General features: G+C 43.2%; 1 protein-coding gene and 1 pseudogene across 2 annotated transcripts in view; both read right to left on the bottom strand.

Moving 5' to 3' along the window:
* Positions 1-541, bottom strand: part of LOC115107523 (coiled-coil domain-containing protein 85C-B-like) — a 126,903-nt gene extending 126,362 nt beyond the window's left edge. For both annotated transcript variants that reach the window (XM_029630906.2, XM_029630905.2), the window contains exon 1: positions 1-541. This exon is cut by the window's left edge and continues 898 nt beyond it. The gene's annotated coding sequence lies outside the window, so the exon portion shown is untranslated.
* A 1,239-nt stretch (positions 542-1,780) lies between these two features.
* LOC115107454 (cholesterol 24-hydroxylase-like) lies at positions 1,781-27,906 on the bottom strand (annotated as a pseudogene).
* Positions 27,907-27,923: the final 17 nt, after the last annotated feature.

Here is a 27,923-nt window from a genome sequence, read left to right on the forward strand (position 1 = left end):
TAAACGAATTAAAATGGCAATGAGATGTTGGCTATAGCAACCATGCAGAAGACTGCACGCACAACTCTTTCAAAAAAGATCACTGTTGAATCTTTGCAGTCCTCCTTGGTATTTTTTCATTCGTTCATAAATTATGTATATATTGTGTAAAAACAAAACAAGCGAATGTTTACTGATCAAATCTCCACTCAACTGAGAACTGTCAGGAGAACCCTGAGCATCCCACCGCATGTGCACATCGTGCTCCGCACGTTCCACCGTGGAAGAAAATAACCAAAATATCCACGAAAATAAATAATTATTCAGATAAAAATCCAACAGAAATGTGCGCTTGGAAGGAATAAAAAAAACAACTATTTGCCCTATATTTACTATACCAGCATGTTGCTTTTCCGAGACAACGGAAACGAACGAATTTTACAACAGACACAGTGCTCGAGCTCTTTCAAATATAAGCCTTTTTTCCCTGAAGTGGTGACTGGTGAGTGCCTTGGCAGCGGATTGAATCCCGGAGCACGTTGGGAATTTGCACCGTCCTCCCCTGCTTCCGCAGACTGTAGAGTAGCGCAGACTCGGGTTTGAAATGGTACAGTAGGATCTCGGTCAAGACGGCCAATCAAGAAGCAGGCAGGTAGCTAGATGGAGAGCGTGCCAACTCCATGCAATGAACGGGGCCAGTGAGGAACTTCACACGTTATGAGGTGAAAATACATGAATTATCAATAGAATTAATAAAATGGATCTGTTTTGAAAATAGCAATTTGCAATTGAAATTGTTAGTTCCGGTTGATTTGAGACAGGAAGAGAAATTATACAGAATAATTATGAAAATAGACCACTAGCTATTATTTTGTATCTTTTTCAAAAACAACAATGGTTCATTCTGAAAACTACAGCATGATTACATCTATGATTTCTATATGATCTGCTATAACCATGTCACGCAAGTGGTACCGGACAAGCCATAAGACTCCTGAACATCTAATCAAATGGCTACCCAGACTACTTGCGTTATTTATTTTCGATGCATAGTCACTTTAATAACTCTACCTACATGTACATATTACCTCAATTACCTCGACACCGGTGGCACATTGGCCCACTATTGTTATTTACTGCTGCTCTTTAATTATTTGTTATTCTTATCTTACTTTTTTTTGTATTTTCTTAACTGCATCTTTAGTTGCCTATAAACATGTTATTAAAGTAACATTCTCTTGGTTTTAGTCAAATGAATGACATAGCCCTGTTAAATGCTATTCGCAAATGTTAGCTTTAGTCTACACATCCTTGCATTGGCATGTTGACCCAATTCCAACAATGGATACACCATTCCCAACGTTGGACTAATTAATGAAGAAACAACAATGCTGAGGCTACAGAGAAAAATAAATACCACACTTGATTGACTAACCTAGTCAGCTCAGGGATTCGATCTTGCAATCTTTTGGTTACTAGCCACTAGGCTACCTGCTGCCCCATATGACCTCTAGATGGGTCATTTTAGACACCTGTTGACTGAATAGCAAGTGGAAGAGCTTTAGGATGGGTGACATTGTGAAAACATCTGTTGTTTTGCCCCTGAACAAGGCAGTTAACCCACTGTTCCTAGGCTGCCGTTGAAAATAAGAATGTGTTCTTAATTAACTGACTTGCCTAGTAAAATAAATATGGGTGTAAACGAGAAAGATACAAAACATGAGAATGAATGTTCTTGGTTTGTCTGCAGGTTCACAGCGACACCTTGTGGATAAAAGTATTCTAATCTTCTGGAGCTCAGTGATATTTGGTCAATTATTTTATTAAAATATAGTCAATTCACTCACACAGAGGCATTGTGGTAATGTTGGTTAGGAAGTTCATCAATGAAGTTAATATATACACTTTTTAAATCTCTTTATATTATGTGATAAATGGTATACTGCATAGTAACTACATGATAAGGGTAACATGCAATCGGTACAAATACAAACACTCCTGTCAAGTCTGTCCTAGTAACTCATCACAAAGAACCGTTATATTTAAGATATTATTTCACCATTTATACAAAAAACGATTGTTCAAAATCCATTTTCATTAAAAATAGCTAGATATTTGAATAAGGTGCTTCATTGAAAGAAAAAGGTAATTTGCTCCACTAAGAAGTATAAGAAATAAGACAAGTATGTTATAGAGAAGTGCTAGTCATGTTCAGGTCCCAGTCAGGTCAGTCTGCGGGTGTCTGTCCTCTGTGTCTGATGTTACACACCACTCCACTCTTTGGTCTCAAAGACCCAGTGTTCAGGATGTCAAAGGACTGGCCAGGCAGCAGGCTGAAGTCAAACCTCTGGAGCAGCTTGGCCATCACTACCTTGGCCTCCATCTGTGAACAACAGATCTCTTTAAAGGATGACACATCTGGTGTACTCAACTATAAAAAAATATATATAATGGAGGCAGAAGTCCAGGAGTAATCTAACTAGGATGGATAATAGGATCAGCAGAGAACAATCCCAAATACAGTTGTTTCAATGTATTTCATACGGACAGTCTGCTCACCTGTGCGAAGCTCTGTCCCAGACATGAGCGTGGTCCCAGGGCAAAGGGGTAGTAGCAGTAATAGGGTCTTCAGGACAGAAACAAACACAACATGTCTGTTAGCTCTTAAAGAGTGACTGAACGCACAGATTTTCTGTTGCTCATTAAGAGAAATTAGGTGGGTGTGTCCTCAAAATAGCCCGAATGAATCTAACTCAAGAAAGCTGTTATTAATTAGGGCATTTTTGTCGACAAGGTTTTAGTTGGGCAATTTTACATATAGCTAAGTTGTTTGGTGCAGTATAAAATGCATAACTTGTTGTCTCATGTAAACAAAGTCTGATCCCCTGCGCTGCAGGCCAGGTCTGTCTCACTGTCTGTGTGTTGTGCCGTACCATCGGATAGAGCACAATCACCGCAGCTGTTGATCCCGTGTTAGTGGGCGAAATCAAAACCCAACCACCATGTAAGTAATGATGAACTCTTGTACACAAAACTCACAAAACTCCTTTTTGGATGATACAGACTTTATTAGCTAAATTAACCTACTTGCACTTTAGTCAATTTTGGCACAGGAAGAAATGTTTCTGGCTAATATCAATGTAGCATATGCCGTTTTCAACGAGAGAAGTTGATTCTCGAGTTCAGTTCTGCTTTAATCAATTCAAATGTTGTAAAGAAACAATAAAACTATGACAACGTATCGTGTGACTTACTTGGCAGCGTCTGGATGGAACCTCTCTGGGTCAAACTTCAGCGGGTCCTCAAAGAACTTATCCAACCTTCCACAGACATACGAACTGAACTGTAGACAGACAAGATAAGGGGAAAACAAAAGATTTAAGACAGTTTAGGAAATAAAATGAGTGCAGAGGTGTTGACTACACTGTTAAAATGAAGGGAATTGTAACACCTAAACTAGTGACAACTGAGCTGCCACCATTCATGGTGTGTTGTAACAGCACCAAATCAAATATTGTGCAACACCTTGCCAGGGACTGGGAGCACTAACACTATTTTGGCGTTTCGAGTTCTGTCCAGTGCAGAATCAGATCCCTTTATCTGGTGTCTTAATGTTTAACATTGTGTTATGCATTTGATCATTTACCATGATACTGTATACCATTTTGGCAGGCATTGTCAAGCGCAGTGTTCAAACCACCAGCAATAACTGGAGGTTGAACTGCAAGAACCGACGACTCTGCAGTTGCCTCTTCCACTGAAACTCATGAATGTGGGAATGCCTGACAGTTTTGATATCCGTTCATCATGATCCATTACACAACAAACTGCTTAATACCAATATAGATATACAGTCTTCTTTCTTCAAACATGTACACAACATTGTGTGAAAGAATTAGTCAAAAAATGTTGAATCACTCACAATCCTCTAAAAACAGAGTTACACTTCAAGAGAAATGAAAGGTGATTAATACCAAAGACTTACAATGGGTTCAATCAATATATTGTCTCTCACTTTGGTTATCCTCAAAAGATGATTACATTTTGAGTAACATTAAATCAAATTTTTCACATGCGCCAAATACAACAGGTGTAGTCCTTACCGTGAAATGCTTACTTACAAGCCCTTAACCAACTATGCAGTTTTAAGAAAGAGTTATTTACTAAAAACTAAAGTAAATTTAAATAAATCAATCTAACAGTAACACAATAAATAATACATAACAATAACGAGGCTATACTGAGTCAATGTGGAGGCTATATGCAGGGGGTAAGGTTACTGAGTCAATGTGGAGGCTATATGCAGGGGGTAAGGTTACTGAGTCAATGTGGAGGCTATATGCAGGGGGTAAGGTTACTGAGTCAATGTGGAGGCTATATGCAGGGGGTGAAGGTTACTGAGTCAATGTGGAGGCTATATGCAGGGGGTGAAGGTTACTGAGTCAATGTGGAGGCTATATGCAGGGGGTAAGGTTACTGAGTCAATGTGGAGGCTATATGCAGGGGGTAAGGTTACTGAGTCAATGTGGAGGCTATATGCAGGGGTAAGGTTACTGAGTCAATGTGGAGGCTATATGCAGGGGGTAAGGTTACTGAGTCAATGTGGAGGCTATATGCAGGGGGTAAGGTTACTGAGTCAATGTGGAGGCTATATGCAGGGGTAAGGTTACTGAGTCAATGTGGAGGCTATATGCAGGGGTAAGGTTACTGAGTCAATGTGGAGGCTATATGCAGGGGGTAAGGTTACTGAGTCAATGTGGAGGCTATATGCAGGGGGTAAGGTTACTGAGTCAATGTGGAGGCTATATGCAGGGGGTAAGGTTACTGAGTCAATGTGGAGGCTATATGCAGGGGGTAAGGTTACTGAGTCAATGTGGAGGCTATATGCAGGGGGTAAGGTTACTGAGTCAATGTGGAGGCTATATGCAGGGGGTAAGGTTACTGAGTCAATGTGGAGGCTATATGCAGGGGTAAGGTTACTGAGTCAATGTGGAGGCTATATGCAGGGGTAAGGTTACTGAGTCAATGTGGAGGCTATATGCAGGGGGTAAGGTTACTGAGTCAATGTGGAGGCTATATGCAGGGGGTAAGGTTACTGAGTCAATGTGGAGGCTATATGCAGGGGGTAAGGTTACTGAGTCAATGTGGAGGCTATATGCAGGGGTAAGGTTACTGAGTCAATGTGGAGGCTATATGCAGGGGGTAAGGTTACTGAGTCAATGTGGAGGCTATATGCAGGGGGTAAGGTTACTGAGTCAATGTGGAGGCTATATGCAGGGGGTAAGGCTACTGAGTCAATGGAGGCTATATGCAGGGGGTAAGGTAAGGCTACTGAGTCAATGTGGAGGCTCTATGCAGGGGGTAAGGTAAGGCTACTGAGTCAATGTGGAGGCTCTATGCAGGGGGTAAGGTAAGGTTACTGAGTCAATGTGGAGGCTATATGCAGGGGGTAAGGTAGGGCTACGGAGTCAATGTGGAGGCTTTATGCAGGGGGTAAGGTAGGGCTACTCAGTCAATGTGGGGGGGTACAGGTTAGTCAAGGTCATTTCTAAGTGACTATGCACAGATAGTAAACAGCAAGGAGCTGCGTAAAAACAAGGGGGGGGGGGGGGGATCAATGTAAATAGTCCAGGTGGATTAATTGTTCATTAAATTGGATTGATGTTACTTTGGTAAAATGATATTAACAAATCATTGAAATAACTTGCATACATTTTTGGGGTATTTTTCCTACATTGAGACATTTCTGAAATGACAGAGGGGATGCAGACAGGTGGGAGAAACAGATTGAAGGGTTGGGGAATTGAACCCCAGTCTACAGTGGGCAAGGGGTGACTTGTCTAAACCAGGTGTGTTTCCTCTAGACCACAGGCTCTGCACAACTTGCATATATTTTTAATAAATATATGTTGGTAGTTTTTTAGATTAAATTTCAATTCAGCCCAGAATCATTTTTACAGTGTGGCCGAGTGGGTAAAATATCAACTAAATGTATCATGTAATTTTATTTATGATTAACTTTTTACCCCTTTTTCTCCCCAATTGGTAGTTACAGTCTTGTCCCATCGCTGCAACTCCTGTACGGACTCGGGAGAGGCTTAGGTCGAGACCCATCAGTCCTCCGAAACATGACCCTGCCAAGCCGCACTGCTTCTTGACACACTGCTTGCTTAACCCGGAAGCCAACCGCACCAATGTGTCGGAGGAAACACCATACAACTGGCGACCGTGTCAGCGTGCATGCGCCCGGCCAGCCACAGTAGTCGCTAGAGCGCAATGGGACAAGAACATTCCGGCCGGCCAAACCCTCCCCTGACGACGCTGGGCCAATTATGCTCCGCCTCATGGGTCTCCCGGTCACGGCCTGCTGCGACACAGTGACGCCTCAAGCACTCCACTCTGGAGCGCAAAATGTGCCATGTTACTGCCCCTCCTGTTTCTAACCTGTCTAAGTAAAGTATTAAAAGAATAGAGGTAATATTATTTTCTCAATTTTTTTCCATTTGTATTTCTAAACCATTGATTGTATGAGAAACACCGTTTTTGAGTTTCGATGCTGCCTTTCACATGAAACCTCAGAAAGTGTTTCACACCAATATTCAAGTTGAAAAACCACTTTGGAGTTCCTACAATTCTGTTTTAAAAAACATTGTGTATTTTTATTTTATTTAACCTTTATTTAACTAGGCAAGTCAGTTAAGAACAAATTCTTATTTTAAATGACGGCTTAGGAACAGTGGGTTAACTGCCTGTTCAGGGGCAGAACGACAGATTTGTACCTTGTCAGCTCGGGGATTTGAACTAGAGCATTGGACTTACTAGTCCAATGCTCTAACCACTAGGCTAACCTGCCGCCCCAGTATGAGCCATACTGGCTTAGAAATTCTACTTCATTCCTTTACTACATTGAGGTATGAGCCATGCTGGCTTAGACAAGGATACTCCATTCCTTTACTACATTGAGGTATGAGCCACACTGGCTTAGACAAGGATACTCCATTCCTTTACTACATTGAGGTATGAGCCACACTGGCTTAGACAAGGATACTCCATTCCTTTACTACACTGAGGTATGAGCCACACTGGCTTAGACAAGGATACTTCATTCCTTTACCACATTGAGGTACCACAACGTATCACATGTTAACACCACAACTAAACATAGATATATTATCATACAGTCATCACTCCTCCACATTGTTTTTGAGGTGACTACTCACGACAAATGAGACTCCTGCTGGGATGGGGATGCCGTTGATGACGATGTCATTAGGGATGAAACGAGAAGTGCCTGGTGCTGTAGGGTACAACCTTAGAGTCTCCTTCAAAACCTGACGGGGGGGAGATGATATGAATCAAACACACCATGCTGATTAATTGACGATGTGAAGAGTTACATGACCCGAGACTTGAACACTTGCGTTAGCTCCCTAAGGGACATCCCACTGGGCTCAGACATCAATTCAACATCTAGTTTTGATTTATATTTGATTGAGTTGTCAACATTAATTAAACGTGAAATCAACAAAACATTTCACCATGTCATTGGATATAGGTTAAAAGTTGGGTGCAAAAAGACGAAATGGCCTTAAGGCTTTTTGCAAATCCAATCGGTTTTCCACGTTGATTCAACGTCATCGCATAGATGTTTTTTAGTTGAAATGACGTGGAAAAAATGTCGACAACCAGTTGTTGCCCAGTGGAATGTAATAGGCTTTAGCTCAGCCGGCTAAAACAGTCTTGTAGCATTCAGACGAACCGGGTTTACATCCAGTTGGTCACACAGTTAACTGCAGTTAATATAGTACAAGTATAGTTGAGATGGCACCGACAGAAATGGCAGTTCTGCTTCTAGCTTTTTTTAGTAATTAGTAATGACAAGACAACACAAAATGGACATGGGACAGGTAGATCATTTACCTGAGACAGGTAGGTCATTTTCCCCAGGTCGTCAAAGCTGATTTCCTGTTTCATCCCGATGACGTCCTCCACTTCCTGCCTCACCCTAGAGAGGTCAGAGACTCACAAACTCAACCAACCTGTTTTTTATTACAGAAATGATCAATCACCAAAAATATAAATTATGCAAACAAGTCCTACTGTCACGCCCTGATCTGTTTCACCTGGCCTTGTGATTGTCTCCACCCCCTCCAGGTGTTGCTTATTTTCCCCAGTGTATTTATCCCTGTGTTTCGTGTTTCTCTGTGTATGTTTCCAAGTCAACCAGCGTTTTTCCCTTTTCTCCTGCTTTTAGCATTTCTCCTTTTTTCTAGTCCTCCCGGTTTTGACCCTTGCCTGATTTTGGACATTGTCTGCCACTCTGTACCTCCTGGACCTTTTGTTTTGTCCTCCTGGTTTTGACCTTTTTGCCTGTCCACAACCATTCTCTTGCCTACCCCTTTGGATTAATTAACATTGTAAGACTGCAACCATCTGCCTCCTGTGTCTGGATTTTGGTCTCGCCTTGTGCCTTGATAGTACGAACTAGCACAGAGAGACAGGAAACACAGGGATAAATACACTGGGGAAAATAAGCGACACCTGGAGGGGGTGGAGACAATCACAAGGACAGGTGAAATAGATCAGGGCGTGACACCTACTTCGTCAATATCTCTGGCAGTCTTCCCAGTTCCACGACGGCAAAAGCTAGTTGATTGGCTGTTGACTCTTGCCCTGTCAAGATTAAAACAGCAAAAGCACTGTCACTTTTGTTTCTTCAAACTTCAATTGTGTGTGAAAAACTATATTACTAAGATGGAATAAAAGAAAGAATAGTGCTTGTTTCAGGGAGACGTACCCGCAATGAAGAACGTCACAAAGTTGTCCCGCATAAGCTCCTCATCATCGTTTGCTATGTTTTCCTCTGAAATGATGGAAATATATCAGTTTACAGCATTGAAACAATAGTGCTACTCAGGGCCCGATTAAGAACTCATAGGCCCCGTGCCAAACACACTTTTAAGACACTACGTTGGTGTTTCCTTTATTTTGGCAATTTCTTGTATGTGCTTGTGATAAAAATTTAACCCAAATCAATTGTGTTTAAAATATTGATCCTCTGCATCTAAATTATGCTCTCTGGTGCATTTTGAACATTGAAAGCGGCGTCCTGTGGTTGGATCAAAAAATGTATTTAAAATATATTTAAAAAATAACATTCCTTTTTTAGTTTTTTTATTTGACTTATGTATGGGCCTAAAGCAAAAAATTGGACACAACTACTCATTCAAGGTATTTTCTACATTGTGTAATAATAGTGAAGAAATCGAAAGTATGAAATAACACATGGAATCATGTAGTAACCAAAAAAGTGTTAAACATATCAAAATATATTTAATATTTTAGGTTATTCAAAATAGCCTCCCTTTGCCTTTATGAAGCTTTGCACACTCTTGGCATTCTCTCAACCAGCTTCATGAGGAATGCTCGTCCAACAGTCTTGAAGGAGTTCCCACATATGCTGAGCACTGGCTGCTTTCCCTTCACTCTGCGGTCCAACTCATCCCAATCTATCTCAGTTGGATTGAGGGATGTTGTAGGCCTGATCATCTGATGCAGCACTCCATTACTCTCCTTGGTCAAATAGCCCTTACAGAGCCAGGAAGTGTGTTTTGGGTCATTGTCCTATTGAAAAACAAATGATAGTCCCACTAAGCGCAAAACAGATGGGATGGCGTATCGCTGCAGAATGTTGTGGTTGCCATGCTGGTTAAGTGTGCCTTGAATTCTAAATAAATCACAGACAGTGTCATCAGCAAAGCCCCCCTACACCATCACACCTCCTCCTCCATGCTTCACGATGGGAACCACACATGCAAAGATTATCCGTTTTCTTAATCTGAATTTCACAAAGTCAAGGCAGTTGGAACCAAAAAATCTCAAATTTGGACTCATCAGACCAAAGGACATATTTCCACCATATTTCCACCGGTCCACTGACCTTCAAGTAATGATGAACTGTCATTTCTCTATGCTTATTTGAGCTGTTCTTGCCATAATATGGACTTGGTCTTTTACCAAACATGGCTATCTTCTGTATACCACCCCTACCTTGTCACAACACAAATTAACAAAGCACACCTGTTAATAGAAATGCATTCCAGGTGACTACTGTCACGACATGGCCCTTTGGGGTGTATATCGTGGCTCCCCCCTCTCTCAAACCACAAGTTTTATGACTTTACAACAGGTCATAAATTCCTGGTCATGCAGAAAGAAATGGGAAATAAACCTAAGGAACAAAGAGCATCTCTTTGTTCAACTCCTATTCCCCAAAATTGGAGGATTAAACCATATTTATATTTTTGAGAATGTGGGAATGGTCCGTGGGTATTTAAAGAACAATCCTGTCAAAGTTGTTTAATTTTGTGACATTAGGAAGGACGGTGGCACAGAATAACGGTAGCTTTGGAAGTGTACATTTCTCAGTTATTCATTTTCTACCTGAATGTTGTGTAAAATATATGATTGAATATGAAACTATTTGTCAGAAGATGTAATGTCAAGTTGGCCTTCTGAAAGAGATAGTAGTTTAGCTATTAAGTGTTAACAAGCCAATGGCCACACCCCCGTGAGCCCAGACATTACATCACGTGTCATAGAACCACCCCTTTTTCCACAGAGTATAAAACCCACTTCCTACAAAATATACATTAAGTCAGAGAACGTCAGAGTCCCCACGTTGGAATGGTTACAATTCTATAGTCCCTTAGAACATACTCCTGTAGTTTGGCTACACTGCTGGAAAAGGTTCAACTCTGAGACTATCGATCACTACAGAATAAGAGCAAATCTTAGACATATAATTGCTAGAAATTCTGTCTAAAATGAGAATACCGACAACCGCCAAAACATCTATTCTATGCGACAACCATGTGTACGCCTGACGTATCCATTATGAACACAAGCAGAGACTTTCTGTCGATTGACTCTCCAACAGAGGGACCGGATTCCAACAAAGACAACAACGATTTACGGAAGTAAATATGTACATTGCAATTATTCTCAAATGAGCGGCTGTTCATGTGCAAAGGATTAGCATTTCAATTAGCATTTCAATTATTATAATTATCAACTGTGTGTGTAATCCATCTTGTCTTTCCTACTCTTTATCTGCCCCACCTCTTTCCTCTGTATACCAAGCCGTCATATCGGTTTAGTCCACTAGGGACTTTTCTATAATTGTTAGTGTCACGTGTGCTCCCACTCCGGCCGCTAGGCTGCACATTATGGCACACACATGTCACCCTCATTACGCGCATCAGCGCATTATGACACTCACCTGGACTCCATCACCTCCTTGATTACCTGCCCTATATATGTCACTCCCTTTGGTTCCTTCCCCAGGCCTCATTGTTTCTGTTCCTGTGTCATGTCTGTGCGTTGGTCGTGTTTCTTATTTTGTATGATGATTGTGTTTATTTAAACACTCACTCCCTGAACTTGCTTCCCAACTCTCAGCGCACTTTGTTAGTTAGTAACCAATATCTACTCTTTGTTTATTTCATTCTATGTGATTATGTAGTTAGTTAATTAGTTAGATAATTAAGCCAATTTGTATATCGGTAATTTAAGGCTAGGGTTTGTGCAAATATCCAAGGGTTTTCGATGTTCAGTAATGAGAACTGATGAGGTAATAATAATAATATAATAATGAGAATGAATAATCGATCAAATATTACTATTACTAGCCTGTTCAACCTCTCTTTCGTATCGTTTGAGATTCCCAAAGATTGGAAAGCTGCCACGGTTATCCCCCTCTTCAAAGGGGGTGACACTCTAGACCCAAACTGCTACAGACCTATATCTATCCTACCCTGTCTTTCTAAGGTCTTCGAAAGCCAAGTTAACAAACAGATTACTGACCATTTCGAATCCCACTATACCTTCTCCGCTATGCAATCTGGTTTCAGAGCTGGTCATGGGTGCACCTCAGCCACGCTCAAGGTTCGAAACGACATCAAAACCGCCATCGATAAGAGACATTACTGTGCAGCCATATTCATCGACCTGGCCAAGGATTTCGACTCTGTCAATCACAACATTCTTATTGGCAGACTCGACAGCCTTGGTTTCTCAAATGATTGCCTGGCCTGGTTTACCAACAACTTCTCTGATTGAGTTCAGTGTGTCAAATCGGAGGGCCTGTTGTCTGGACCTCTGACAATCTCTATGGGTGTGCCACAGGGTTCAATTCTCGGTCCGACTCTCTTTTCTGTATACATCGATGATGTTGCTCTTGCTGCTGGTGATTCTCTGATCCATCTCTACGCAGACGACACCATTCTATATACTGGCCCCTCCTTGGACACTGTGTTAAAACCTGTTAGAGATAGGGGGCAGTATTTCCCCTTTGGATGAATTGCGTGCCCATAGTGAACTGCATCAAAATCTGTCCTAAATTGCTAATATATGCATATTATTATTAATATTGGATAGAAAACACTCTGAAGTTTCTAAAACCGTTTGAATTATGTCTGTGAGTATAACAGAACTCACAGGGCAGGCAATCCTCCAAACTAGTTTGGAAATCCTGAAAGTTGGGGCAAATTTGACGTCATCGCCCTCTCCCTTCCCAACAAGTTATGGATCTGGAAACACTTCCTATGTCTTCCACTAGATGTCCTCATTCAGTAATGGAGCATTTGCTGTGAACTTTGACCTAATGGGAAGGAAAGTAGTAAGTGTCGCAAAAGATTTCCATGTGCTTGAAGGCGCGTTTGCGTTTGAGTGCTTCGGCTGTTCCAATCAGCCCCAGATGAAAATGAATAGTCTGGTTGGAATGCTATTCGATCTGTATGATTATAACATCCTGAAGATTGATTCTGCACTTAGTTTGACCAGTTTCGTCGACCTGTAATATGTCATTTGGAAGTTTTAATGCAAAGTTATGATGGACCAGAAGTCATTTTTGGGGCATTTGAGCTGAACGTGGCAGCAAATGCTGCTACTTGGACAATAGAATTGAACATTATGAAACAAAACAATTTATTGTTGAACTAGGACTCCTTGCACTACATTCTGATGGAAGATCATGAAAGGTAAGGGAATATTTACGTTGTAATTTTGTATTTCTGTTGACTCCAACATGACGGAGAAATATTGTTACTGTCTGAGCGCCGTCTCAGATTATTGCAATGTTAAGCTTTTTCCGTAACGTAAAAAAAAAATGTGACACAGCGGTTGCATTAAGAACCAGTGTATCTTTAATTATATGTAGAACATGTATCTTTAGTCAAAGTTTATGATGAGTATTTCTGTTATCTGGCGTAGCTTTCTATAATAATAATTCCTCCGGATATTTTGGAGTATTTTCTGAACATGGCGTCAATGTAAACCGAGATTTATGGATATAAAATGCATATTATCGAACAAAACATAAATGTACTGTGTAACATGTCATCTGATGAAGATTTTCAAGAGGTTAGTGATAGATTTTTTTTTTATCCGGCTTTTGTCATTTTATATTTTGTGTGACAAAATGGCTTTGTTTTTTCTTTGTTTTGGTGGTGGTCTAACATAAATATATGCTGTGTTTTCGCCATAAAACATTTAAAAATCGGACATGCTGGGTAGATGAACAAGGTGTTTATCTTTCATTTGAGGTATTGGACTTGTTAATGTGTGGAGGTTAAATATTTCTAAGAATATTTTTGCATTCCCTGTGGCACTGAACGGGGGGGGGGTGGAGTTCCTGTAGGGGAACCTATAGCTTCAATGCCATATAACTCTCCTTCCGTGGCCTCCAACTGCTCTTAAACGCAAGTAAAACTAAATGCATGCTTTTCAATTGATCGCTGCCCGCACCTGCTCGCCCGTCCAGCATCACTACTCTGCACGACTCTGACTTAGAACACGTGGACAACTACAAATACCTGGGTGTCTGGTTAGACTGTAAACTCTCCTTCCAGACTCACATTAAGCATCTCCAATCCAAAATTAAATCTAGAATCGGCTTCCTATATCGCAACAAAGCATCCTTCACTCATGCTGCCAAACATACCCTTGTAAAACTGACCATCCTACCGATCCTCGACTTCGGTGATGTCATCTATAAAATAGCCTCTAACACTCTACTCAACAAACTGGATGCAGTCTATCACAGTGCCATCCATTTTGTCACCAAAGCCCCATACACTACCCACCATTGCGACCTGTACGCTCTCATTGGCTGGCCCTCGCTTCATACTCGTCGCCAAACCCACTGGCTACGGGTTATCTACAAGTCTCTGCTAGGTAAAGCCCCGCCTTATCTCAGCTCACTGGTCACCATAGCAGCACCCACTCGTAGCACGCGCTCCAGCAGGTATATCTCACTGGTCACCCCCAAAGCCAATTCCTCCTTTGGTCATCTTTCCTTCCAGTTCTCTGCTGCCCATGACTAGAACGAATTGCAAAAATCTCTGAAGCTGGAGACTCACATCTCCTTCACTAGCTTTAAGCACCAGCTGTCAGAGCAGTTGACAGATCACTGCACCTGTACTTAGCCTATCTGTAAACAGCCCATCTATCTACCTACCTCATCCCCATACTGGTATCTATTTATTTATTTAGCTCCTTTGCACCCCAGTATCTCTACCTGCACATTCATCTTCTGCCGATCTACCATTCCAGTGTTTAATTGCTATATTGTAATTACTTCGCCACCATGGCCTATTTATTTCCTTAACTTACCTCATTTGCACTCACTGTATATAGACTTTTTGTTCTACTGTATTATTGACTGTATGTTTTATTTATTCCATGTGTAACTCTGTGTTGTTGTATGTGTCGAATTGCTACGCTTTATCTTGGCCAGGTCGCAGTTGCAAATGAGAACTTGTTCTCAACTAGCCTACTTGGTTAAATAAAGATGAAATATATATATATATTTTTTTTATTAAAATATCTGAAGAGTTCTATTCGGAAAAGTATAACTCTGTATATCTCAACATTTTCCGTGGTGCCCCGACTTCCTAGTTAATTAATGTTTACATGATTAGTTTAATCACGTAATAATTAAAGCTAGAGAACTGATCTTATAATATACAGTATTCCCATTTCTTGATAGTCCAGACACAACAACTGTTTCCCAATGTTCTTTGTGTTCATCTATCCTTTTCCACAATCTTCTGGTGTTACGTAGCACCACGACACTACTTATTAATGAAGCTGGTTGAGAGAATGCCAAGAGCTTGCAAAGCTGTCATCAAGGCAAAGGGTGGTGACACTCTTTTGGTTATCACATGATTACATAGTTCTGATGTCTTCACTATTATTCTACAATGTAGAAAATTGTTTTTAAAAAATAAGAAAAGCAAGCAAAATCTGATTTTTTTTTTTTGAATATTTTGCAAATGTATTAAAAATAAAAAACAGAACAGCTTATTTACATAAGTATTCAGACCCTATTCCCTATTAGACTCGGGAATTGAGCTCAGATGCATCCTGTTACCATTAATCATCCTTGAGATGTTTCTATAACTTCATTGGAGTCCGCTTGTGTTAAATTCAATTGAATAATTTGGAAAGGCACACAACTGTCTGTATAAGGTCCCACAGTTGACAGTGCATGTCAGAGTAAAAAACAAGCCATGAGGTCGAAGGAATTGCCCATAGAGCTCTGAGACAGGATTGTGTCATGGCACAGATCTGGGAAAGGGTTCCAAAACATTTCAGCAGCATTGAAGGTCCCCAAAACACGGTGGCCTCCATAATTTTTAAATGGAAGAAGTTTAGAACCACTAAAATTGTTTTATAGAGCTGGCCGCCCGGCCAAACTGATCAATCGGTGGAAAAGGGCCTTGGTCAGGGAGGTGACCAAGAACCCGATGGTCACTCTGAATTTCGCTCTTGAGTTCATCTAGCTTGCAAACAAAACTACTCCAGCTACAATACCTCTTTTGCCAATTGGCCTGGACCCTTTATTGACACGGAGCCCAGCCGATAACTCACGAAACCAGCCTCTGCCGGACGTCGTTGAAGACGCTTCTGTTAGCCCCGGCCTGCATCCTGACTGGTTGCATCACTGCCTGGTACGGAAATTGCTCAGCCTCTGACTGCAAGGCACTACAGAGGGTAGTGCGTACGGCCCAGTACATCACTGGGGCTAAGCTGCCTGCCACCCAGGACCCACCCAGGAAAATTGTCATCGACCCCAGCCACCCCAGTCATAGACTGTTCTCTCTACAACCGCATAGCAAGCGGTACCAGAGTACCAAGTCTAGGACAAAAAGGCTTCTCAACAGTTTTACCCCCAAGCCATAAGACTCCTGAACAGGTAATCAAATGGCTACCCGGACTATTTGCATTGTGCTCCTCCCCCCAACCCCTCTTTTTACGCTGCTGCTACTCTCTGTTTATCATATCTGCATAGTCACTTTAACTATACATTCATGTACATACTACCTCAATTGAGCCGACCAACCGGTGCTCCCGCACATTGGCTTACTGGGCTATCTGCATTGTGTCCCATCCACCACCCTCCAACCCATCTTTTACGCTACTGCTACTCTCTGTTATGCATAGTGCATATATGCATATATGCATAGTCACTTAAAACCATATCTCCATGTACATACTACCTCAATCAGCCTGACTTTCCGGTGTCTGTATGTAGCCTCGCTACTTTTAAAGCTACTGTATATAGCCTGTCTTCTTACTGTTTTATTTCTTTACTTACCTATTGTTCACCTTATACCTTTATTTGCACTATTGGTTAGGGCCTGTAAGTAAGCATTTCACTGTAAGGTCTACAACTGTTGTATTCGGCGCACGTGACAAATAAACTTGAGATTTGATATCTGTATGTTCGCCTCGTCTCCCGCTTGCTAGCGCAGTAACGACTACCTAACGGCTTCCCTGTTTCATCTATTGCTGTCCACTGGACCCTATGATCACTTGGCTACATAGCTGATGTACGCTGGGCTGTTTACTAATCACGGTACTCCGTTTTGTTTATTTTGTTTATCTGTCGGCCCCAGCCTCGAATTCAGGCCCTGTGTGTAGTTAACTGACCCTCTCTGCCAATTCATCACCATTTCACCTGTTGTTGTTGTCTTAGCTGATTAGCTTTTGTTGTCTTACCCATTGTTGTCTTAGCTAGCTCTCCCAATCAACACCTGTGATTGCTTTATACCTCCCTTTATGTCTCTCTCAAATGTCAATATGCCTTGAATGCTATTGTTTAGGGTAGTTATCATTGTTTTATTTTACTGCGGAGCTCCTAGCCCCACTCAACATGCCTCAGATACCTATTTTTTTCCACCTCCCACACATGTGGTGACGTCACCTAGCATAACTAGTGCCTCCAGAGATGCATCTTCTCTCATCGTCACTCAATGCCTGGGTTTACCTCCACTGTGCCCGCACCCCACCATACCCATGTCTGTACATTATGCCTTGAATGTATTCTACCACGCCCATCAATCTGCTCCTTTTATTCTCTGTCACCAACGCACTAGACAACCAGTTTTGAAAGCCTTTAGCCGTACCCTCATCCTACTCCTCCTCTGTTCCTCGGGTGATGTAGAGGTTATCCCCGGCCCTGTGTGTCCCCGGGCCCTCTCATTTGTCGACTACAGACATTTTCCATTGAGATAGAACTGCCAAAGGGGGAGGAGTTGCAATCTACTGCAGAGATAGCCTGCAAAGTTCTGTCATACTTTCCAGGTCTATGCCCAAACAGTTCGAGCTTCTAATTTTAAAAATGTATCTCTCCAGAAATAAGTCATTATAGAGTTATAAGTTATAGACCCCCCTCAGCTCTCAGCTGTGCCCTGGACACCATATGTGAATTGATTGCCCCCCATGTATCTTCAGAGTTCGTTCTGCTAGGTGACCTAAATTGGGATACGCTTAACACCCCGGCCGTCCTACAATCTAAGCTAGATGCCCTCAATCTCACACAAATGATCAAGGAACCCACCAGGTACAAACCTAAATCCGTAATCATGGACACCCTCATAGATATTATCCTGACCAACTTGCCGTCCAAATACACCTCCCTGCCTCATTGCCTGCATCCATTATGGGTCCGCGGTCAAACGACCACCCCTCATCACTGTCAAACGCTCCCTAAAACACTTCTGCAAACAAGCCTTTCTAATCGACCTGACCCGGGTATCCTGGAAGGATAATGACCTCATCCCGTTGGTAGAGGATGCCTGGTTGTTCTTTAAAATACATTTTCTCACCATCTTAAATAAGCATGCCCTTTTCAAAAATTGTAGAACTAAGAACAGATATAGCCCTTGATTCACTCCAGACCTGACTGCCCTCGACCAGCACAAAAACATCCTGTGGCGTACTTCATTAGCATCGAATAGTCCCAGTGATATGCAACATTTCAGGGAAGTCAGGAACCAATACACACAGTCAGTTAGGAAAGCAAAAGGCTAGCTTTTTCAAACAGAAATTTGCATCCTGCAGCTCTAACTCCCAAAAGTTCTGGGACACTGTAAAGTCCATGGAGAATAAGAGCACCTCCTCCCAGCTGCCCAGTGCACTGAAGGTAGGGAACACTGTCACCACCGAAAATCCACGATAATTGAGAATTTCAGTAAGCATTTCTCTACGGCTGGACATACTTTCCTCCTGGCTACTGTAAAGAATTGCTATTTCTTATGCAGGTGACCAACCTACTGCTAAATACATGGCTACAACTCACCGTAAAGCCTGTGGGGTCCCCTACAGGATAGCTCCCACATTACACACTAACTGCCAAACCAGCGCACACACACAATCTCCTTTCTAGCCGAACATTGTGTGCCCGAAGAGGATTCTACGATGACGGACAGACAACTGAGCCAATGGCGGAAGACTACAGACTACACCCAGCCTGAACCAATCCAAAGATCCGATCTTCTAGAATCAACCTACTTTCTGTTCCACATATAAGGGGTGTGCTGACTGTTAACGGCCTCTTTTCCTGCTGTTCTGTGCGAGCTAACGGGAGAGCCGTAGTTACGCTGTACTAGATATCTTCACTCTGAATAAACTGTCGCTTGTCATACAATTTACCACTTTGTCTGAATCGATCCTTGACCGGCTCACCCATCTACATATCTAATTACTAACACTACCCCAACCCCGGCCAACAGCTCAACACCCCCCGCAGCTACTTGCCCAAGCCTCCCAGCTTCTCCTCCACCCAAATCCAGATTGCAGATGATCTGAAAGAGCTGCAAAACCTGGACCTGTAAAAATCAGATGGGCTAGACAATCTGGTCCCTCTCTTTCTAAAATGACCTGCCTCCATTGTTGCAACCCCTATTACTAGTCTGTTTAACCTCTTCTCTGATTCTTTGATCCACCTCTATGCAGACGACGCCATTCTGCATCCATCTGGCCCTTCTTTGGACACTGTGTTAACAAACCTCCAAACAAGCTTCAATGACATACAACACTCCTTCCATGGCCTCCAACTGCTCTTAAATACTAGTAAAACTAGATGCATGCTCTTCAACCGATCGCTGCCCGCACCCGCCTGTCCGACTAGCATCACTACTCTGGACGGTTCTGACTTAGTATATGTGGACAACGACAAATACTGAGGTGTCTGGCTAGACTATAAACTCTTCCAGTCTCATATTAAGCATCTCCAATCCAAAATTAAATCTAGAATCAACTTCCTATTTTGTCTCCTTCACTCATGCTGCCAAACATACCCTCGTAAAACTGACTATCCTACCGATCCTCGACTTTGGCGATGTCATTTACAAAATAGCCTTCAACACTCTACTCAGCAAATTGGATGCAGTCTATCACAGTCCCATCCATTTTGTCACCAAAGCCCCATGTTCCATCCACCACTACGACCTGTATGCTCTCGTCGGCTGGCCCTCGCTACATATTTGTCACCCGACCGACTGGCTCCAGGTCATCTAGAAGGCTTTGCTAGTTAAAGCTCCGCCTTATCTCAGCTCACTGGTCACCATAACAACACCCACCCGTAGCACTCGCTCCAGCAGGTATATTTCACTGGTCAACCCCAAAGCCAACACCTCCTTCGGCCGCCTTTCCTACCAGTTCTCTGCTGCCAATGACTGGAGCGATTTGCAAAAATCACTGAAGTTGGAGACTTATATCTCCCTCGCTAATTTTAAGCAACAACTATCTGAGCAGCTCACCGATCGCTGCAGCTGTAAACAGCCCATCTGTAAATAGCCCATCCAACTACATATTGTTTTATTTACTTTTTTTTCTCTTTTGCGCACCAGTATTTCTACTTGCACATCATCATCTGCACATCTATCACTCCATTATTAATTTGCTCAATTGTAATTACTTTGCTACTGTGGCATATGTATTGCCTTACCTCCTTACTCCATTTGCACACACTGTATATAGATTGTTCTCTTGTTATTGACTGTACTTTTGTTTATCCCATATGTAACTCTGTGTTGTTTTTTTTCGCACTGCTTTGCTTTATCTTGGCCAGGTCGCAGTTGTAAATAAGAACTTGTTCTCAACTGGCCTACCTGGTTAAATAAAGGTGAAATATAGATTTTTTTTTTTTTTTTTTTATCTGTGGAGATGGGAGAACCTTCCTGAAGGACAGTCATATCTGCAGCACTCCACTAATAAGGCCTTTAAGGCAGAGGGCCAGACAGAAGCCACATGACAGCCCGCTTGGAGTTTTCCAAAAGACACCTAAAGACTCTCAGACCATGAGAAACAAGATTCCCTGGTCTGATGAAACCAAGACTGGACTATTTGGCCTGAATGCCAAGCATCACGTTTGGAGGAAACCTGGCACCATCCCTATGGTGAAGCATGGTGGTGGCAGCATGTTTTTAAGCGGCAGGGACTGGGAGACTAGTCAGGATCGAGGCAAAGATGAACGGAGCAAAGTACAGAGAGATCCTTGATGAAAACCTGATACAGAGCGCTCAGTACCTCAGACTGGGGAGAAAGTTCACCTTCTAACAGGATAACGACCCTAAGCACGCAGCCAAGACAACGCAGGAGTGGCTTCGGGACAAGTCTCTGAATGTCCTTAAGTTGCCCAGCCAGAGTCCAGACTTGTACCCGATCGAACATCTCTGGAGAGACCTGAAAATAGCTGTGCACCGACGCTCCCCATCCAAACTGACAGAGATTGAGAGGATATGATGAGAAGAATGGGAGAAACTCCCCAAATTTTATTTTTAAATTTTTAAATTTTTTATTTCACCTTTATTTAACCAGGTAGGCTAGTTGAGAACAAGTTCTCATTTGCAACTGCGACCTGGCCAAGATAAAGCATAGCAGTGTGAACAGACAACACAGAGTTACACATGGAGTAAACAATTAACAAGTCAATAACACAGTAGAAAAAAAATGGGCAGTCTATATACAATGTGTGCAAAAGGCATGAGGAGGTAGGCGAATAATACAATTTTGCAGATTAACACTGGAGTGATAAATGATCAGATGGTCATGTACAGGTAGAGATATTGGTGTGCAAAAGAGCAGAAAAGTAAATAAATAAAAAATAAAAAAAACAGTATAAAAACAGTATGGGAATGAGGTAGGTGAAAATGGGTGGGCTATTTACCAATAGACTATGTACAGCCACAGCGATCGGTTAGCTGCTCGGATAGCTGATGTTTGAAGTTGGTGAGGGAGATAAAAGTCTCCAACTTCAGCGATTTTTGCAGTTCGTTCCAGTCACAGGCAGCAGAGTACTGGAACGAAAGGCAGCCAAATGAGGTGTTGGCTTTAGGGATGATCAGTGAGATACACCTGCTGGAGCGCGTGCTACGGGTGGGTGTTGCCATCGTGACCAGTGAACTGAGATAAGGCGGAGCTTTACCTAGCATGGACTTGTAGATGACCTGGAGCCAGTGGGTCTGGCGACGAATATGTAGCGAGGGCCAGCCGACTAGAGCATACAAGTCGCAGTGGTGGGTAGTATAAGGTGCTTTAGTGACAAAACGGATGGCACTGTGATAAACTGCATCCAGTTTGCTGAGAAGAGTGTTGGAAGCCATTTTGTAGATGACATCGCCGAAGTCGAGGATCGGTAGGATAGTCAGTTTTACTAGGGTAAGCTTGGCAGCGTGAGTGAAGGAGGCTTTGTTGCGGAATAGAAAGCCGACTCTTGATTTGATTTTCGATTGGAGATGTTTGATGTGAGTCTGGAAGGAGAGTTTGCAGTCTAGCCAGACACCTAGGTACTTATAGATGTCCACATATTCAAGGTCGGAACCATCCAGGGTGGTGATGCTAGTCGGGCATGCGGGTGCAGGCAGCGATCGGTTGAAAAGCATGCATTTGGTTTTACTCGCGTTTAAGAGCAGTTGGAGGCCACGGAAGGAATGCTGTATGGCATTGAAGCTCGTTTGGAGGTTAGATAGCACAGTGTCCAATGACGGGCCGAAAGTATATAGAATGGTGTCGTCTGCGTAGAGGTGGATCAGGGAATCGCCCGCAGCAAGAGCAACATCATTGATATATACAGAGAAAAGAGTCGGCCCGAGAATTGAACCCTGTGGCACCCCCATAGAGTCTGCCAGAGGACCGGACAGCATGCCCTCCGATTTGACACACTGAACTCTGTCTGCAAAGTAATTGGTGAACCAGGCAAGGCAGTCATCCGAGAAACCGAGGCTATTGAGTCTGCCGATAAGAATATGGTGATTGACAGAGTCGAAAGCCTTGGCGAGGTCGATGAAGACGGCTGCACAGTACTGTCTTTTATCGATGGCGGTTATGATATCGTTTAGTACCTTGAGCGTGGCTGAGGTGCACCCGTGACCGGCTCGGAAACCAGATTGCACAGCGGAGAAGGTACGGTGGGATTCGAGATGGTCAGTGACCTGTTTGTTGACTTGGCTTTCGAAGACCTTAGATAGGCAGGGCAGGATGGATATAGGTCTATAGCAGTTTGGGTCCAGGGTGTCTCCCCCTTTGAAGAGGGGGATGACTGCGGCAGCTTTCCAATCCTTGGGGATCTCAGACGATATGAAAGAGAGGTTGAACAGACTGGTAATAGGGGTTGCGACAATAGTAGTCGATAGTTTCAGAAATAGAGGGTCCAGATTGTCAAGCCCAGCTGATTTGTACGGGTCTAGGTTTTGCAGCTCTTTCAGAACATCTGCTATTTGGGTAAAGGAGAACCTGGAGAGGCTTGGGCGAGGAGCTGCGGGGGGGGCGGAGCTGTTGGCCGAGGTTGGAGTAGCCAGGCGGAAGGCATGGCCAGCCGTTGAGAAGAGCTTATTGAAGCTTTCGATAATCGTGGATTTATCGGTGGAGACCGTGTTACCTAGCCTCAGTGCAGTGGGCAGCTGGGAGGAGGTGCTCTTGTTCTCCATGGACTTCACAGTGTCCCAGAACTTTTTGGAGTTGGAGCAACAGGATGCAAACTTCTGCCTGAAGAAGCTGGCCTTAGCTTTCCTGACTGACTGCGTGTATTGGTTCCTGACTTCCCTGAACAGTTGCATATCACGGGGGCTATTCGATGCTATTGCAGTCCGCCACAGGATGTTTTTGTGCTGGTCGAGGGCAGTCAGGTCTGGAGTGAACCAAGGGCTGTATCTGTTCTTGGTTCTGCATTTTTTGAACGGAGCATGCTTATCTAAAATGGTGAGGAAGTTACTTTTAAAGAATGACCAGGCATCCTCAACTGACGGGATGAGGTCAATGTCCTTCCAGGATACCCGGGCCAGGTCGATTAGAAAGGCCTGCTCACAGAAGTGTTTTAGGGAGCGTTTGACAGTGATGAGGGGTGGTCGTTTGACTGCAGCTCCGTGGCGGATACAGGCAATGAGGCAGCGATCGCTGAGATCCTGGTTGAAGACAGCGGAGGTGTATTTGGAGGGCCAGTTGGTCAGGATGACGTCTATGAGGGTGCCCTTGTTTACAGAGTTAGGGTTGTACCTGGTGGGTTCCTTGATGATTTGAGTGAGATTGAGGGCATCTAGCTTACATTGTAGGACTGCCGGGGTGTTAAGCATATCCCAGTTTAGGTCACCTAACAGAACAAACTCTGAAGCTAGATGGGGGGCGATCAATTCACAAATGGTGTCCAGGGCACAGCTGGGAGCTGAGGGTGGTCGGTAGCAGGCGGCAACAGTGAGAGACTTATTTCTGGAGAGGGTAATTTTCAAAATTAGTAGTTCGAACTGTTTGGGTATGGACCTGGAAAGTATGACATTACTTTGCAGGCTATCTCTGCAGTAGACTGCAACTCCGCCCCCTTTGGCAGTTCTATCTTGACGGAAGATGTTATAGTTGGGTATGGAAATCTCTGAATTTTTGGTGGCCTTCCTGAGCCAGGATTCAGACACGGCAAGGACATCAGGGTTAGCAGAGTGTGCTAAAGCAGTGAGTAAAACAAACTTAGGGAGGAGGCTTCTGATGTTGACATGCATAAAACCAAGGCTTTTTCGATCACAGAAGTCAACAAATGAGGGTACCTGGGGACATGCAGGGCCTGGGTTTACCTCCACATCACCCGCGGAACAGAGAAGGAGTAGTATGAGGGTGCGGCTAAAGGCTATCAAAACTGGTCGCCTAGAGCGTTGGGGGCAGAGGATAAGAGGAGCAGGTTTCTGGGCATGGTAGAATATATTCAGGGCATAATGCGCAGACAGGGGTATGGTGGGGTGCGGGTACAGCGGAGGTAGGCCCAGGCACTGGGTGATGATGAGAGGGTTGTATCTCTGGACATGCTGGTTGTAATGGGTGAGGTCACCGCATGTGTGGGAGGTGGGACAAAGGAGGTAACAGGGGTATGCAGAGTGGGTCTAGGGGCTCCATTGTGAACTAAAACAATGATAACTAACCTGAACAACAGTATACAAGGCATATTGACATCTGAGAGAGACATACAGCGAGGCATACAGTAATCACAGGTGTTGAATTTGGAAAGCTAGCTAAAAACAGTAGGCGAGGCTAATCCGCTAGCACAACAAACAGCAGGTAAAATGGCGTTGACTAGGCAACGGGGCCGACAGGTAAGACAAACAAGCAGAAAGGAGTACCGTGATTAATGGACAGTCCAGCGTGCGTCAGCTATGTAGCCAAGAGATCAGTGTCCAGGGGGCAGCGGTGGATGGGCAGGGAGGCTGGGCTGGCGAGTGTTATCCAGGTTTTTTAAAAACTAACAATGACTAAATAGCTTGTAGCTAGTTAGCTGGTTAGCGTCTGGAGGTTCTTGAGTGTGTCATAAAAATAAAAATAAGAGTAAAAGTAATAGCGATTCCGTATCACATTGGGTGAGGCAGGTTTCCGGAAGGTATAAACAAATTAAAAATCAAAAAGAGATAGAAAGTAAATGGGGTCAGAGAGTGATTGGGACGCGGTGGTTGAGACGGTTAGCAGGCCTGTGCTAACAAGCTAACAGTTCGTAGGCCCGAGCTAGACAAGGTAGCAGTTAGCGGACCGGAGCTTGACAAGCTAGCCGTTAGCAGGCCGAATTAGCAAGCAGGGAGATAGCGAGGGCTAGAGAGTTAACCTTTGGGGGACGTCGCGATGGGGTGAGTCTGTTTATTCCTCTTCATGCGGTGAGCCTGAGATACAGCGATTCAGAAAGCTCGCGGGCCTTGGCCAGCAGATGGATCTTTGGCGATGTCGCAGCGGAAAAGCCTGTTGAAACCCCCTCGGACGATTATGTCGGCGGACCAGTCGTGATGGATCGGCGGGGCTCCGTGTCGGCAGTAGAGGGTCCAGGCCAATTGGCAAAATAGGTATTGTTGGACCTCTTCGGCTAGTCGGGAGATGGGCTTAGCTCGAGGCTTGCTCCAGGCTAACTGGTGCTTGCTCTGGGACAGAGACGTTAGCCAGGAGTAGCCACTCGGATTGCAGCTAGCTAGTTGTGATGATCCGGTGTAAAGGTTCAGAGCTTGCGGTAGGATATACAGGTGTGCCAAGCTTGTAGCGTCATACCCAAGGAGACTTGATGCTGTAATTCCTGCCAAAGGTGCTTCAACAAAGTACTGCGTAAGGGGTCTGAATAATTATGTAAATGTGATATTTCAAGTTTTTTAATTAGCAAACATTTCTAAAAATCTGTTTTTGCTTCATCATTATGGGGTATTGTGATGTCATTATGGGGTATTATGTGTAGAATGATGAGGGGGGAAAACAATTTAATCAATTTTAGAATAAGGCTGTAATGTAACAAAATGTGGAAAAAGTCAAGGGGTCTGAATAATATATACTGTATATATTTCCCTTTTTTTGTTGAAAATATAATTTATAAAAAACATTATGCTGCCTCTTGGGCCCCCCATGGGCCTGAGCCCTGCAAGTCCCTGCATTAACCTGGCCCTGGTGCTACTGAACCTCATCAATAACATCACTGTTTTAGCAAGTCACATGCAGAGTGACAGGTAAAAGGTCTCCAATGTTAGTCTGGTCCCAGATCAGTTTGAGCCGTCTTGTCTAGACCAGTGGCAGGAGTTGGCAAGACGGCACGAACAGATCTAGGATCAGGCTACTACAACATGCCTTTGCCAGCCGTCTTGAGGATCTGTGTGAGGATGTCTTTTGGAACGTCCTCTCCGTTTTGGACGGCCATTTTCCTCTCGTTGATCCACTGTCTGCCTGTCGAACGCAGCAGCTGACAAGACTTCTTCACCTCGTTGATGAACTTCTTGTTCTTTGGGTAGAGCTACATATGTAGGATCTTAATTTGATTACTCTTTTTTTACTCAATTATGTGAATTTTCCTGCACAGCAGGAAATGCAAATGTGTGTATTGAATGTTTAAAGAGGCTTGGAAAGTTTGTAATTTCCACTTAAAAATGTCAGACTTGATGTAAAATGTATCAACCCCTACAAAAAATGTCAATTATAATCAACATAATAATTCACATTTCTGTTGCTGCAGGATTATTTTCCAGCTGTAGCAAACAGGCTCAAAATAAACTCCTACATCTTTAGAGATATGACATCCGACCATTTATTTAAATTCCATCTAGGGAATGTGAATTATTTACCTGGAAGGTGAAGTCTCTGAGATAGTGGATCACTCACTTCAGACACATCACTATAGCGTTGGGGAACGGAGAGTCAATCTCCTTCAGCAGATCCAGCTCCACTCCAAACGCCACCTTCAGATGAGATAAAAACAGAGGATTGACAACATCTTACAACATGATAAGGTAAAACTCCTGGTTATATTTATGCTAGTTATAGCTAGCACATTGGCTTGGTGAGATTAAATTGTATATAGCTTAGGTAATGAGTGTGTTATCAGTTGTCATAAGCTAAAAACAGCCTGTTATGACAATTTTACTGTCAGATATACAAACAAATGAAGCTTTATAAAATGAAGAATAAAGTGCAGTGTGGGGATCTGAGGCTAACAGGAAGTGACCGTTACCTTAGTGATGACATCCAGTGTCACACAGTTGAACATGTGTTGCATGTTGGCAGCTGTGTTGGTGTCAGCCATGTCCGCCAGTTTATCCATCAGCTTCTCTGCCCTCTCGTTGAATGCACCCATCTGACCCCGCAGGTACCTAACAATACACAGCAATGATGGATGGATGAACAGATGGATGGATTGATGAATGGAGTGATCAATGAGTCGATTGATCAATTGATTATTACATCATGTGAAATGGATAAGTGACTTACAGACTGCTGAAGGCAGGGTCCATTATTCTTTGCTGTTTTGTACCACTCATCATGATTCTGTGCTGTGACCAGGCCACTTCCCAAAAACCTATGAAGAAGAAGGACATCATAGTATTTACCCTAAGACTGAATAAACTGACCAGTGACCAAGTTGTCCCGTTTGAATGTCTATATGCTCTGTAGGCTACGTATGCAATAACCAGCATTAGGAGGGATTGTGCTGAAAGAGTTTGTACCAACCAAAACATTGACACAATAAATAGTAGTAGGAAGTATATTTAGATAACATTAATTATACAGAGGACTCACCTCTGTCCAAACAGGTTGAAGAGACGCTTGTAGACCAGTGGGGCTTTGGGGTACTTCGGTGACATCAGGACTTCCTGTGGAGACAA

Source organism: Oncorhynchus nerka, linkage group LG24 (genome assembly GCF_034236695.1).
Source record: "Oncorhynchus nerka isolate Pitt River linkage group LG24, Oner_Uvic_2.0, whole genome shotgun sequence".
Classification (NCBI taxonomy): Eukaryota; Metazoa; Chordata; class Actinopteri; order Salmoniformes; family Salmonidae; genus Oncorhynchus; species Oncorhynchus nerka.